Source organism: Miniopterus natalensis, chromosome 7, assembly GCF_054644295.1.
Source record: "Miniopterus natalensis isolate mMinNat1 chromosome 7, mMinNat1.hap1, whole genome shotgun sequence".
Lineage (NCBI taxonomy): Eukaryota > Metazoa > Chordata > Mammalia > Chiroptera > Miniopteridae > Miniopterus > Miniopterus natalensis.
The window spans coordinates 73,065,190-73,077,967 of NC_142087.1; the positions used below are offsets into that span (position 1 = coordinate 73,065,190).

Below are 12,778 nucleotides of genomic sequence, written 5' to 3' on the forward strand. Positions count from 1 at the left end.
GAAGGGCACACAGCCTCCTTTTATGCCATAGCCACCTTGCTCCCGGTCCTATGAGTATAGTTTTAAACTTGTAGACCCCCGAAAGAGTTTCAGGGACCCTGGGGGTTCCTGGAACCAACTTTGAGAACTAGTGGTGTAGCAAAATATTCACACAGGTGCACAGGTTGTTCCCTTCAGTACTGTTGGTAATGGAGAGCATCGGAGCAATTACATCTTTGTCAACAAAGGATAAATAAACTGCAGGACATGATGCTGTGAAATACTGTGCTGATCCTGTGGTAGAAAGAGGGAGGGCGGGAGGTTGAGAGGTGGCTCAGATAGACAGATGGATCTCTAAATTACATGGCCATGGGAAAGAAAGCCAGCTACAGAATATTACATAAATGTGTGATTTCTGTAGAAACCTGCCATAAGATGACCATATTTTTGGTGGTACATACACATATTTATAACTGCATGAAAATGTCCAGAAGAGTCCACATCAAAGTGATAGCAGTGGCCACTGGAATCAGTAGAGGGTGTACCGTTTTAAAATTTGTAATTAAAAAGTACTATAGTTTAGCTCTGTCTCTTTATTTTGCCCACTTTATTAGACACCTACCTAAAAAATAAAACTTTCCCAAGGTTGTGAGATATTTCCTGAAGCCTGAAGTGGTGTCATCACTGCTTATTATGGAGAGTGGTTTAAAATGAGGATGCCAGCTCCAGAGCCATTTAGGAAAGTGACAGTCAGAGGCTGGGGTGTCTGTCAAGTTAGACTCTGTTCTTAGGAGGTTCCCAGGCCCCAGACTGGTCCCCAAGTTGGGCGGAGCTGAGTCAGGACAGAGCCGCCTGCCTCCTGCTCTTTGCCCTCAGGCACACACAGGGGCTGCCCTGCATGTTTGCCCCAAAACAGAATTTGCTCTCATCTAGTTTAATGAGACATTGCCAGTGTTGGGACCCGTGGGGATCCTGTCTGGGTCAGCATGGAGTCCTTGGAAGACTGTGTGTGTGTGCGTGTCTGTGTGTGCACTCATTTTTGCTCACAGGAGGTGTGGGTAAGTGTGTGTGCAAAACACACGAGATGGACAGTGTTAGGAACTGGGTCTGCTATGTCTCAGGGACATGACTCAGCATGTGACCCCTAAGAGTGCCCATTTCTTCACAAATGCCCTTGCTATGGCATGTCCTGTTTCTGACGAGGCACATATTACCTTAGCAGAGACCCCCGGGGGCCGACCATTGCTACATGCCCCCCTGCTGCCTGTTACTGGGCGCACTGGAAGACCATGTTTCCCGGCCTCCCCTGCAGCTGTGGCGCCCGAGACTGGGTTTGAGACAATGATTGCTTGTGAGGGTCATCTGTACATTTCTAGTCCTAGCCCTGAGCATGTGGACATTTGTCTGTGCTGTCCCTGCTTACCCAGTGGCCAGAAGAAGTCAGGAGCCCAGCAGAAGGCTCTAGAGAGAGCAGGCCTGAGAGAATGGGCTGAGTAGGAGGCAGGAGTCCTGTGGAAGGCCTCCTTGTGAACCGCTGATCACACCAAGGTGTCAGGGGGACCAAACCTCCCTTTGGGCAAGCAGGGTGTATTGGTTGTCAGAGCAGCTAGAAAAAGTTACCTCGATAAACTTTTCACTTGCAGCTGGGTTTTGAAAATACTCTTGAAGGTGGTAGTCAGGAGGACCATGTCATGGTGACTGTTTGCATAGATTGATGGCAATGACAGAGCTGGCATTTGGCTTATAATGGGGATAAGGTCCCTGGCTGTTTGGTGCTAGTGGTAACAGCAGTAATGGGGGAATGGTGGTGGGGAACAGTGTCAGCTCATGGGGCTAATGTCTGTAGCTGTGATGGAGAGAACGGGGAGGTGGCAGATGTGATGCTAGTGTGCAGGCCGTGATGGGTACCAAGGGTGGTGTTGATGGCTGTGTGGGGAGGAGAGACTTGTCAGTGGCCATGGAGAGCTGGCTCTGTGGCTGACTGTGGTTCTAAAGGGGACAATGGTGGCTGGTAGGGGATGGTTGGTGGTGGCGGTGGGAGGCAGTGATGATGGAGTTGGTGACTGTGGAGTGGGTGGTTCTGTGGTGAAAGCCTTGCTGGCCTGAAATGGAGCATGAGGGATGATGGAAAAGGGAAATCCATGCTCCCAGTGGCCCTGTTTTCCTAAGGCTCTTGGCAATTCTCTGTTTACCTTGGGAAAGCCCTGCATGGCCAGTGAAGTTCCCTTCACTCCTTGCACTCTCAGGGGAATCATCAGCTGCACTGGTGCCACTGGGCTTCCCCGGCTCCTAACAGGTTCAGTGCCTAGGATCAAGGCCTATAACCATCACTGCACCAGACCTGTGGCTGCACACGTCGGGCTCAGGAAGGAAAAGGGGCAGAATTTATGGACATCTCATGTGGCGACTTGGAGGCAGAAGAGCCTGAGTTCTAGGGGGCCCAGGAAGTTTTCAAGGGAGCACTTTTCAGATGTGGAAGGGGACCTGTCTGGGATCATGCCTATGAAGTGACTGTGGGGGCCTGGACCTGTGTTCGCCTCCATACCCTGCAGGGAGAGCAGTATTTTCCTCTCTGGGTTCGACAGGGTGCAAGAAGATGACCACTGTGAGGTGCTTCATATAGGGCCTTGCACATGCCATGTGCCCAGTAAGCAGATGCCAGCTTTGACCATTGTTGTCATTAGGGAGCAGTGTTATAGCTGATTCCTAAGGCACAAATTACAGACTCTCAGTCTATGGACTCCAGCTAGTTGATAATATATGCTATATTTGCCCTATTGATATATCAGTTACATTTTTTGTTTAATTGCCAACAGTTGAATAATTCAGAGATTTCACATAAAAATCTAGAGTTCCTCTCTCTCTAGCAGAATGGAACACGGGGCCGCTGGGTCCACATCTCCACATGGCAGCATTTGGCTGGACCTCTTTGGATGGAACACGGGCTCTCTGATTTGCCACAGTCTCCACCAGTCTCAAGTGTCCATCCCTCATCCTGAGTTTGGGGGTCCTGTACCAGCTTCTCCTTTGTGGACCTGTGCCCTTCAGTGGCACACTCTGCCCACTTGGATTTCCTAGTGGCACCTCCTGAGCCATAGGACCACCACAGGGAACTCCTTGAGGCAAGGACTTTGGTGTAATTATATTTGGATTTGGCTTGGCCAGTAACAGACCTAAATATTAGCTCGTACAGTTGAGAAAAGTTTAACTTAACTGTTGGCACCAGAATTCCTCTGAGAAGAGACGTGTCTTCTTTGAAGAATCTGGTGAATGCGGTGGAAGTTGAACCCCAGAGTTTGCAGATGTCTGATGTCAGCACTTGGAGGGGAGTTGTTTCCATAAGAAATGGAGTAATTTAATGTGCTGTTTCTGAAGAAGAGGGGTAGGGGGGAAGTAAAGGAGAGAGAAACTAGTCCAAGAGAAGAGAAACAAATGGGCGGGTGAGCCCAGATGGCCTCAGGGCCAGACATTTTGACCAAGGGCCATTTGGGAATGGTGAAGTGCCTTTTTCTGTATGTCTGTTGCAGAGATAACCATGCCCTCTTCAAAAACTTGAGAGAAAGTTTTTGTTTTTTCTTGTTTTTGGAATTTGATGTGCAGTTGGCCTGGGCTCCCTAGGATGGTCCCTGTGGGAAGCTGGTACTATAGACAGGGGAGGGTAGGAGAACTGATGACCTGGGACCTGGCAGGCACTGGGGAAGGGCTCTGGATTTCCAAATTGTGAAACTGGGGGTGGCTGGTTGGAAGGAAGTGGGACAGCCCCTTTTACTAGGAACTTGGGGGACAGAAAAGCACCAGTTAATATAAAAAAGAACCCAGGTTTCCAGAATGTACTGAGAGGGAAAAAGAAAATCTCTGAGTTTGGATGAAATGGCTGAGCAGCCAGTTTATTTTGAGTTACTGGTGGTTCTGGCTGATCAGGGCTGATGGAGTCTGGGGAGGGGCTCAGGTGGGCCTGAGGGTGACCCTGGGAGCACAGGCTCTCTGGCAGTACACAGCAGAATTGCCAGGAGAGCCAGGCCTGTTGTGGCCACAACAAGCAGTGCCACATCCCACCAGACCCCTGGGTAGTCCCAGGATGTCTGTAGCTGCCAGCCACAGTTGCCTAGCTCATAGCCTGTGAGATGGCCCAGTGGGTGGATGGTGGCAAGGCTGGGGCTGGCACAGTGGACATCCAGCAGGGCCTCGGGTGTGTGGTCCTCCAGCCAGAGGTGCAGGTAAGTGAGACTGCAGTCACAGTGCCACGGGTTCTGTGTCACATCAAGCGTCCGCAGCTGGACCAGGTGATCGAGGGTGCCGGGAGGCATGGAACGAAGGCTGTTATTGGCCAGCAGGAGGTGGCGGGTGTGGGCTGGCAGGGCAGGAAGGGATGTGAGCCCTCGGCCCCTGCAGTCCACCCACAGCCCCATGGTTTCCAGGGCCTGGCAGGTGCAAGGTTCAGGGCAGTCCTTGGTGGCCTCTGCTGTAGCCCAGAGCAGGAGCAGGGTCCCCCAGGCAGGCATTGTGCAGGCTGGCTGTGGGGAGAGTGAGTGTGGGGTGAGGGAGGGACTAGTAGCCTGCACCCCATCCCAAGAACCAGTGGGTACCATGGGAACAATGGTTTCTGACCTTGATCAGGGGACAATTACCTTCTAGGGCCTCAGCTTTCCTTTTTTAAAAAATATACCTTTATTGATTTCAGAGAGGTAAGGAGAGGAATAGTCATTGATCTGCTGCCTCCTGCAACACCCCCGACTGGGGATCGAGCCCGCAACCTGGGCATGTGTCCTGACCGGGAATCAAACCCCGATTGCCTGGATCCTAGGTCAATGCTCAACCGCTGAGCCACACCTTGGCAGGACCGAGCTTTCTTGTCTATGAAATTGCAGCGGTGAAGACTGAAGGAAGTGAACCGTGCCCAACTTGGGCCTGGCAGACCCTCGCTGAACACTCAGGAGGCAAGACAGTGAGGGTGGCTGAGGTGGGGATGAAGCAGGGGACCTTCAGAAGAGGACATGGCTTCAGAAGGTGGGGACAGCAGGTCTCTGCTCCATGGTTTACAGTCCTGGCACTTGGCCTCAGAGCCAGGAAAGGGTGCTCCCAGTCTCCCTGCCTAAGGCTGGGGTTAGGCTGATGGCGTGGCTTTCACAGACCACCTGTCATCCCACCAATTTCAAACACTTGCTATGGCAAAGTCAACTCTTATTTGATGCTTGATATAGAAAACAACACAAGCAGCTGGGGGCAAGAAAGGGAACCCAAAGGGGGCCCCCTCTGGAAAGCCACTCATCCAGGTTTTGGGAAATTAAGGCTCAGAGACAGAGTGTTTTGTGCGGGGTCTCCCAGTAGTCTGTGTCAGAAAACAGACTCAAACTCAGGTCTCATGAGCCGCAGTTTTCTGCCTGATTCCCTGCCTTCCCTCCACAACTGTTTTCCCCCTTTCTAAGACAAGCTCTTCCCAAGCCCCCACCCCTCCACACCCCAGGGCCTGGCTCATAGCAGGCTCCCAAAGACTATTTGTTGAATAAACCAATGAATTTTGACTGAGCCTAGGAGCAGGTGTCTCCGAGTGAATGGCCCCACCCAACCCCATCTTCTGGAAGGGAGAGCAAAAGGAGGCATAGAGGTGAGACTTGACAGCCCACCTCCCCACCGCCTGGGAGGAGCCCTGGTGTAGGAGGCAGTACTGGTAATAAGGAGGGCTACTTACCTTCCAGGCCTGCAGAGCAGTTCCCTTTCTGTGACCTGAACTGTCCTGGTTGAGGCTGGAGTGGCAGTCCTATGTAAAGCGGCTGAAGGTAGCTACAGCTTGAGAGGGAGGAAGGAAGTGATCAAAATAGCCTGGCTTATCCCCTGCATGCAGCCCTGGAGGGCCTGTCTCCTGGGGTAGGGAGCCCTGGGTCCTAGTGCCTTGGGCACAGAAGCCTAGGTCAACTTGAGTTTACCGAAGGGGTCCCATAGTGCGTGCCCCTTTCACCACTTTTAATCAAAATAGTCCCAGCCCCAGCCATCAAACAAGAAGAAAACAAAAAGGCATTCAAATTGGAAACAAAGAAGTAAAATGGTCATTATTTGCAGATGACATGATAGTGTACATAGAAAATCATAAGGACTCCACCAAACAACTACTAGATTTAATAAATGAATTTGGCAATGTGGCAAGATACAAGTTAACATTCCAAAATCTATTGTGTTTTTATACACCAATATTGAACTCTCATAAAGAGAAACATAAAAAAGAATCCCATTTACTATTGCAATAAAAAAATGAAGATACTTAGGAATGAGTTTAAGCAAGGAGGTAAAAGACTTGTACGCAGAAAACTACAGGATGTTTAAAACAGCTAGAAGAAGATATAAACAAGTGGAAGAATATACCATGTTCATGGATTGGTAGAATTAACATCATTAAAATGTCTATCCTACCAAAAGCAATGTATAGGTTCAATGCAAATATACCCATGGCACATTTCACAGATCTAGAACAAACACTCCAAAAGTTTATATGGAACCAAAAAAGACCCCAAAGGGGACCTTCCTTCTCTTTCCCATCTTGCAAGCTGGTGGGTGCCAAGAAAGCCGAGGAGCCATCCGGATACTAAGGAGAAAGCTGGCGGTAAGGAGGGAACCCTGAGGCCAAGGAGGCTGGGCGGCGGCCAGGTTGAGAGGGGCGACCGCAGGCCGGGCGCCCGAGGGGAAGCCCCGCTGCCCGCAGCCCGGCCTGGCCCAGGACCCGGCATGTGGCCCGCGGCTGTGACTCCCGAGAGCCCTGCACCAGGGGCGGTGCTCAGCTGCTAAACCCCGGACTGAAAAGAAGAAGGAGACCGTCCCCGCTACTGTCACAGAACCAGTCGGTGGTGACAAGAATGGCGGTACCGAGTGGCAAACTGCGCCACATGCCTCGGTGTTTCCTCCTGAGACGCGCCTCGGAAGCTGCTGAGCCAGAGCAGGTCACCCTCCGCCCAGCACGTGAGGACATCGCGGGCCAGCGCCACCCGGGGCGCTCTGTCACCCTCAGGGCGCCACAGAGGCCAGAGGGAGGTTTCCCTGAAGCAGCTGAGCAGTGGTTGGCTGCTTGGGCCTGGACCCCTGTCCCTTAATCGAGTCCCTCTGCGGAGAACACACCAGAAATTTGCCATCACCATCCCCGCCAAAAGTGACAGCCGTGGCGTGAGGATCCCCCAGCATCTCCCCGAGGCTTCCTTCCAGCAGAAGCAGCTCCGCAGGCCCAGCCCCAGGAGGGTGGCACCTTCCGCACAGACAGAGAGAGACAGGAGCTGGCAGAGCAGGGCGAGGCCGAGACAGAGCCGGACTCGCAGGTTCTGCCTGAAACCAAAGCTGCCCTCAGCCCCAGGGCTGCCTCTGCTCTGCCTGCTCTAGCCAGAGGGCTTGACCCTCGCAAACTGGTGTTCTCAGTTTCTTACGAAGAACCTGATTAAACAACAGACCTGTTAAAAAAAAAAAAAAGACTCAAATAGCCTCAGCAATCCTGAGAAAGAACAAAGTTGGAGGGATCACAATACCACATACCGAGTGATACTACAAAGCCTCTGCAATCAAAACAGCCTGGTGCTGGCTCAAGAGCAGGCATAGAGATCAGTGGAACAGAACAGAGAACCCAGAAATCTACCCAAGCCATATGCTCAACAAATGTTCGACAAAGGAGACAAGACTATACAATGGAGTAAAGACAGTCTCTTCCATACATGGTGTTGGGAAAACTGGACAGGTACATGCAAAAAACTGAAACTAGACCACCAACTTACACCATACACAAGAATAAACTCGAAATGCATGAAAGACTTAAATGTGACTTGTGAAACCATAAAAATCCTAGAAGAAAATGTAGGCAGCAAAATATTAGACATATCTCGTAGAGATGTTTGTGGATACATCTCCTAGTGTAAGGGAAACAATGGAGAAAGTAAACAGATGGGACCACATCAAACTAAGTAGCTTCTGCACAATACAGGATATGTTCATAGCGGCGCTATTTACAATAGCTAAGATCTGGAAAGAACCCAAGTTCCCATCAGTAGATGAGTGGAAAAAAGAGCTTTGGAACATTTACACAACAGAATACTATGCAGCGGTGAAAAAGAAGAATCTCCTACCCTTTGAGACAGCATGGATGGTCTTGGAGATGATTATGCTAAGGGAAATGGCCAGTCAGAGAAAGACAAATATCACATGAGCTCACTTATAGGTGGAATCTAATGAACAAAATAAACTGATGAAGAAAATAGATCCAGAAACACTCAAAAGAGAACACACACAAAGAAGCTGTCGCCTGACGGAGGAAATGCAGGGAAGAGCTCACCCGTCTTAGACTTAGTCGGTAAGGTTACCTGTCTCTAGATTATTGTGCGGTCACATACACTGGTCACATGTGACTATTTAAATGTAAATGAAGACAACAGACTAGAATGGAGTGAACAGAACGGAACAGGATATTCAGTTCCTCCAGGGCAGGGGCCACAGCTCAGTGCTCAGGAGCCACCTGTGGTCAGCAGCTACCATATTGGACACGTGGATGGGAACATCGCAGTCATCACACAGGGTCTGGAGGGCTGACCTGGAGCACAGATGACAATGAGGACACCGAGAGATCTCTAGGCAGCTGACTGGGCGTCACAGATGCAAACGGGGCACCAACTTGCCCGGGAGACCGCCCATATGCCCACGTGGCCTTTACACTGGCTGTGGCTGGATGAGGTTGGCCGTGTCCTTCACTAGACAGGGACAGAAGGACACCTTGAGCTGGTGCCGTGAGACGTGAGATGTGAGAGGCTGGTTTCACTCCCACGAAGCCTGAACCCACTGCTGCCTCCAAAGCAGGAGCTGTGAATGGCTGTTCCCAGGGACGGTGTTAGTTCTTGTGCCTGGAGATTGGGAAGGGAAGCTGGGGGGTTCCCAGGTGCCCACCTGAGGTAGTCTGAAAGCACAGAAAGGCAACTACTGGGAAGGACACACTCGTGCACCTCTGGGTGCTGTGGGAAGTCACAGCAGGAATGATTTTTACTGAAAAAGTCTGTATCTACACCCTGCTAGATGGGGCATTGCAAGAGGCTTACACATAGACTGTTAACAGGTTAGGTTGTCCTTACCACCCCGCCCTGGTAAAGCCGTCCTGATTTATTTGGGGGACCATCCTGTCCCCTACTTTTTTAGGTACCCACCCTGGCTGCTGGGTGGTTTGGGATGGATATCCCCAAAACCACGGTCCCTGGCCTAAGTGACAAGTTCATGCCTGGACGTGCAACGTAATCAGTCCCGTTAGGAGGCAGACACAGGGACACCATTGGCAAAGGGGCTGTTCCCCATGTACCCACAAGACAAGACAGGACACAGAGATGAGCGAATGTAGCCTTTAGTCACCAAAGAGAAAGGCATGCCTGGGAACAGGGCAGGAGAGAAGACATGAAGCCCAGGGGAGATGCATGGAGGCCTGGCCAAGCTGTACCAGGCCCGCCCGAGCCCAGACTCCACTTCCTGCTTTGGCTTTTCTGTCTTAACTGAAACACCCTGACCAAGACCCAAGTCAGTGCGACTGAGGAGCAGAGAGAAGAGCAGGCAGCTCCAGAAAAGCAGGGAACGTATTGACCGAATTCAGAGACAGCTAATGTGAACATTACGTACATCTCAGGACACCATGAGATGACATTCAGAAGAACCCCTAAGTCCCCAAGGCAAACTAAGTCCATACTCAGAGAAGGAATGGGCAGTGCCTTTTAAGAAAAATTGTCTTTTAAAGTGGCTAAAAGAATCCACAAAACTTGTTATGCTCAAAGGGAAAATTCAGCTTTCAACATGATTTATTCCCAAAGGGAAATATGTTCATATGAAATAGAAAAATGGAAAAAAGAAATCATGGCTAACGTTTGTGATGTGTAGAACATTAAAAGTAAATCACGAGCAGAGCCATCGTGGCTCAACAGGGGAGCATCGACCTATGACCCAGGAGATGGCGGTTCGATTCCTGGTCAGGGCACCTGCCCGGGTGGCGGGCTCGATCCCCAGGGCAGGAGGCAGCCTGTCAGCGACACTGCCATCATAGATGATTCTCTCTCTCTCTCCCCCTCTCCCTTCCTCTCTCTGAAACCAATAAAGGTATACTATAAAAAATAATAAATATAGAAAATACATCATGAGGTAATTCAGGCTCACACCATCCCTGGTTCACACACCACAGCTGCATTTCTGGTGAAGAAAATAGAGTGAGTTCTCCCATTTCCTCAGCGTGACTGAGGGGTGCAGATTGGGCTGTGGGATTGTTGGCGTCGGTAGCTGGACATTAATGAGGAGAGCAGAGGGACTCAGACGTGAGCATAATAAAGTAGGAGCTCAATCAAATATTGGCCTGTATTGCAAGGAAGCCCCAGCATTCATAGGCACCCCTGGGGATCACAGTGTCGCCTGGGGAATTAACACCCCTCCCTCCCTGTGTAGGGAGAAAGGATCAGCCTTCCAGTCTCCCCAGGGCACAACCGGTCGGTGTGTCCAAACTATAGGGGGAAGAATATACACTAAGGGGGACATTTCTCTGTCGGGTGCATGCCCTAAGCCTCGATGGTGTGGGGACGTGGTTTTTCTATAGGGCATGCACGCTAGGAACTAAGGTGCTGACCATAAAGGGGGGGGCCTAGGCTGGGGAAAGGATCAGATGGGGTGGGGACACAGCCCCAGGAGATCCAGGGAATGGATTGGTTGGGAAGGGCCCAGTGCAATCCTGCGAAAGGATTGGGAAAGTGAGTGGTTAGTTTGAAAAAGCACCTGGTCCTGTCGAAGGGGAGATGGTACGATCCAAGCTCAACAGAGCTCGCTCCCGCTTGTCCTCCCACAACGGGTAACGCTCCTTCACCGCGTTGGCCACGCCGTCTCTCTCAGCAGCAGTCAGCAGGCCCAGCAGCACCTGGGGTCCAACAGCCACACCGCCTCCGAGTGTGGGCTCCAAGCCCGAGCCTGGGCCCTGTGCTACCCAGAGCACAGTGGGGACAGACTAAGCCAGCCAGATGGGGACAGAGACCACACTGGACTAAGTCTTGGCATGACTCAGAATTTCTAGACACTGGCCCCATTTCTGGGCCAGATGAAGGAAAGGCTGGACTTTCTCCACAGTGGGACAGAGCAGAACCCAGGACAGTCCTTTGTGCTTGTTCCAGCTTCAATAGACTTAACCACACCTCACCTCCCGTGAATGTTTCCTCATGACTTCATGAAAGGAGCCCGTTTCCAGCAGCAACGGAGTCACCCTAAGCTGTGCTAGACCCGCAGAGCTGACTTGCACCACTACCCTCAAGACACCCAACACTGGGAATGAGCCCTGACTTCCTTTCATTACTGTCATGTGCAAGGAGGCTTTGGGCAGGTTCTCAAAGCCATCACACAGTTCCTCTGACACCTTCACAGGCAGGGTGGACGAAAAAGGGGCAACACACTAAAGCTGACAAGCTCAATGGAGGCCAGCACGGGGGGCCTCACAAACTCAGAGTCAGAGCCTGGCTGGTAGCTCAGCCGGTTAGAGCATCATCGAGATGCGACAAAGAGGCAGGTTCCATCCCCAGTCAGGGCACATAGGAGAATCAACTAGTGAATGCACAAATCAGTGGGACAAATCAGTGTTTCTCTCTCTCCCACTCTCTATCCCTTCCTCTCTCTCTAAAATCAGTAATATTTTTTTAAAAAATAAAAAAACACAAAAACTCAGAGACCTGAAGTAACCACATAGGACGGTCTGAAATTAAACTTTCTAACTGAAAGCGAGTCATGGCTGGTGGTCACGGCCTAGACTGGTATCTTTCCTGAGAAAGGTCAGTCTACACCTCAACTGAGCCTGTCCTTTTTCCATGTACAATAATATAGCTTTGGAACATCAGGGTAATTTCCTTTCCCCAGACCCTCAGGGTACAACCTCCCAGCAGAGCGGGAGCCCACAGAGCCCGCGTTGCTGTGGTTGTCGTGTTCATTGTCCCCTGCAAACTCTCCTCTACCCACCTGTGTAGAAGAATATGTGTCTGTTTCTTTTACTTTTTATCCAACTCCAGAGAGGTCCCCACTTTGCCTTCTTCTGCCTCCCTAAACTGGCGCCAGTGGATTTCATGTGACCCCTTCTGCCCCCTCCTTTGAATGTAATGTATAAAATAAGGTGCCAAACTGCAATTCTCAGGAGCATTTTGTCAATCCACTGAGATTTTGCTTCCTGGCAGTTGTCATCAGTTTGGCTCAAATAAACTCATAAAACTTCTCTACAGCTTTAAACATTTCTTACATGGACACTTCCTTGGCATAGGGCAAAGAATTCCAGAGAAGCCCACGCGGGACCAGCTTGAAGACCTGGGCTCATGCTAGTTATCAACAGGGGCCCACTGGGCCCCACCGGTTTCTTGCTTTGCATCAAGTGAACTTGCATGAGATTTTCTCAAAATTCTGGAACCCCCGTTTTAGAGTAAGAGGTCTGACTTTATTTGAGCTGTTTTTAAAAAAAAATCCTCAATGTGGAGCTGAAGGTTAAGGGTTGAGAGGACCAAGCTAGAGATGACTTGAAACCTCAGGATAGGAGTTGAGATGGGAGGCTCCTTTTAATTTTGGCTTTTCGATTGAAATCATTGTGAGTCTGAAGAAAAGCTTTTGCTGGGTAGAGGAGAGTCTGAACTCTTTGGGCTCCAGCTCTAATCTTGGGTATTCTTAGGTGACTAAGAATCTCTGTGGAGGTGTCAGAGGGCATCCTCATGACATGCAGGAGTCCCATAGGAAAACTAAGTCCGGGGATGTGCACATAAATGTTGGTTACCTAGTGCTCTGAGTCCTCAAGGCTGTGTTA

The 12,778-nt window shown here is 50.6% G+C and overlaps 2 pseudogenes; one reads left to right on the plus strand and one right to left on the minus strand.

Moving 5' to 3' along the window:
* Window positions 1-3,896: 3,896 nt before the first annotated feature.
* On the minus strand, window positions 3,897-4,546 carry LOC148092803 (platelet glycoprotein IX pseudogene; annotated as a pseudogene).
* A 399-nt stretch (window positions 4,547-4,945) lies between these two features.
* LOC148092804 (large ribosomal subunit protein eL6 pseudogene) lies at window positions 4,946-7,338 on the plus strand (annotated as a pseudogene).
* The last annotated feature ends 5,440 nt before the right edge of the window (window positions 7,339-12,778 follow it).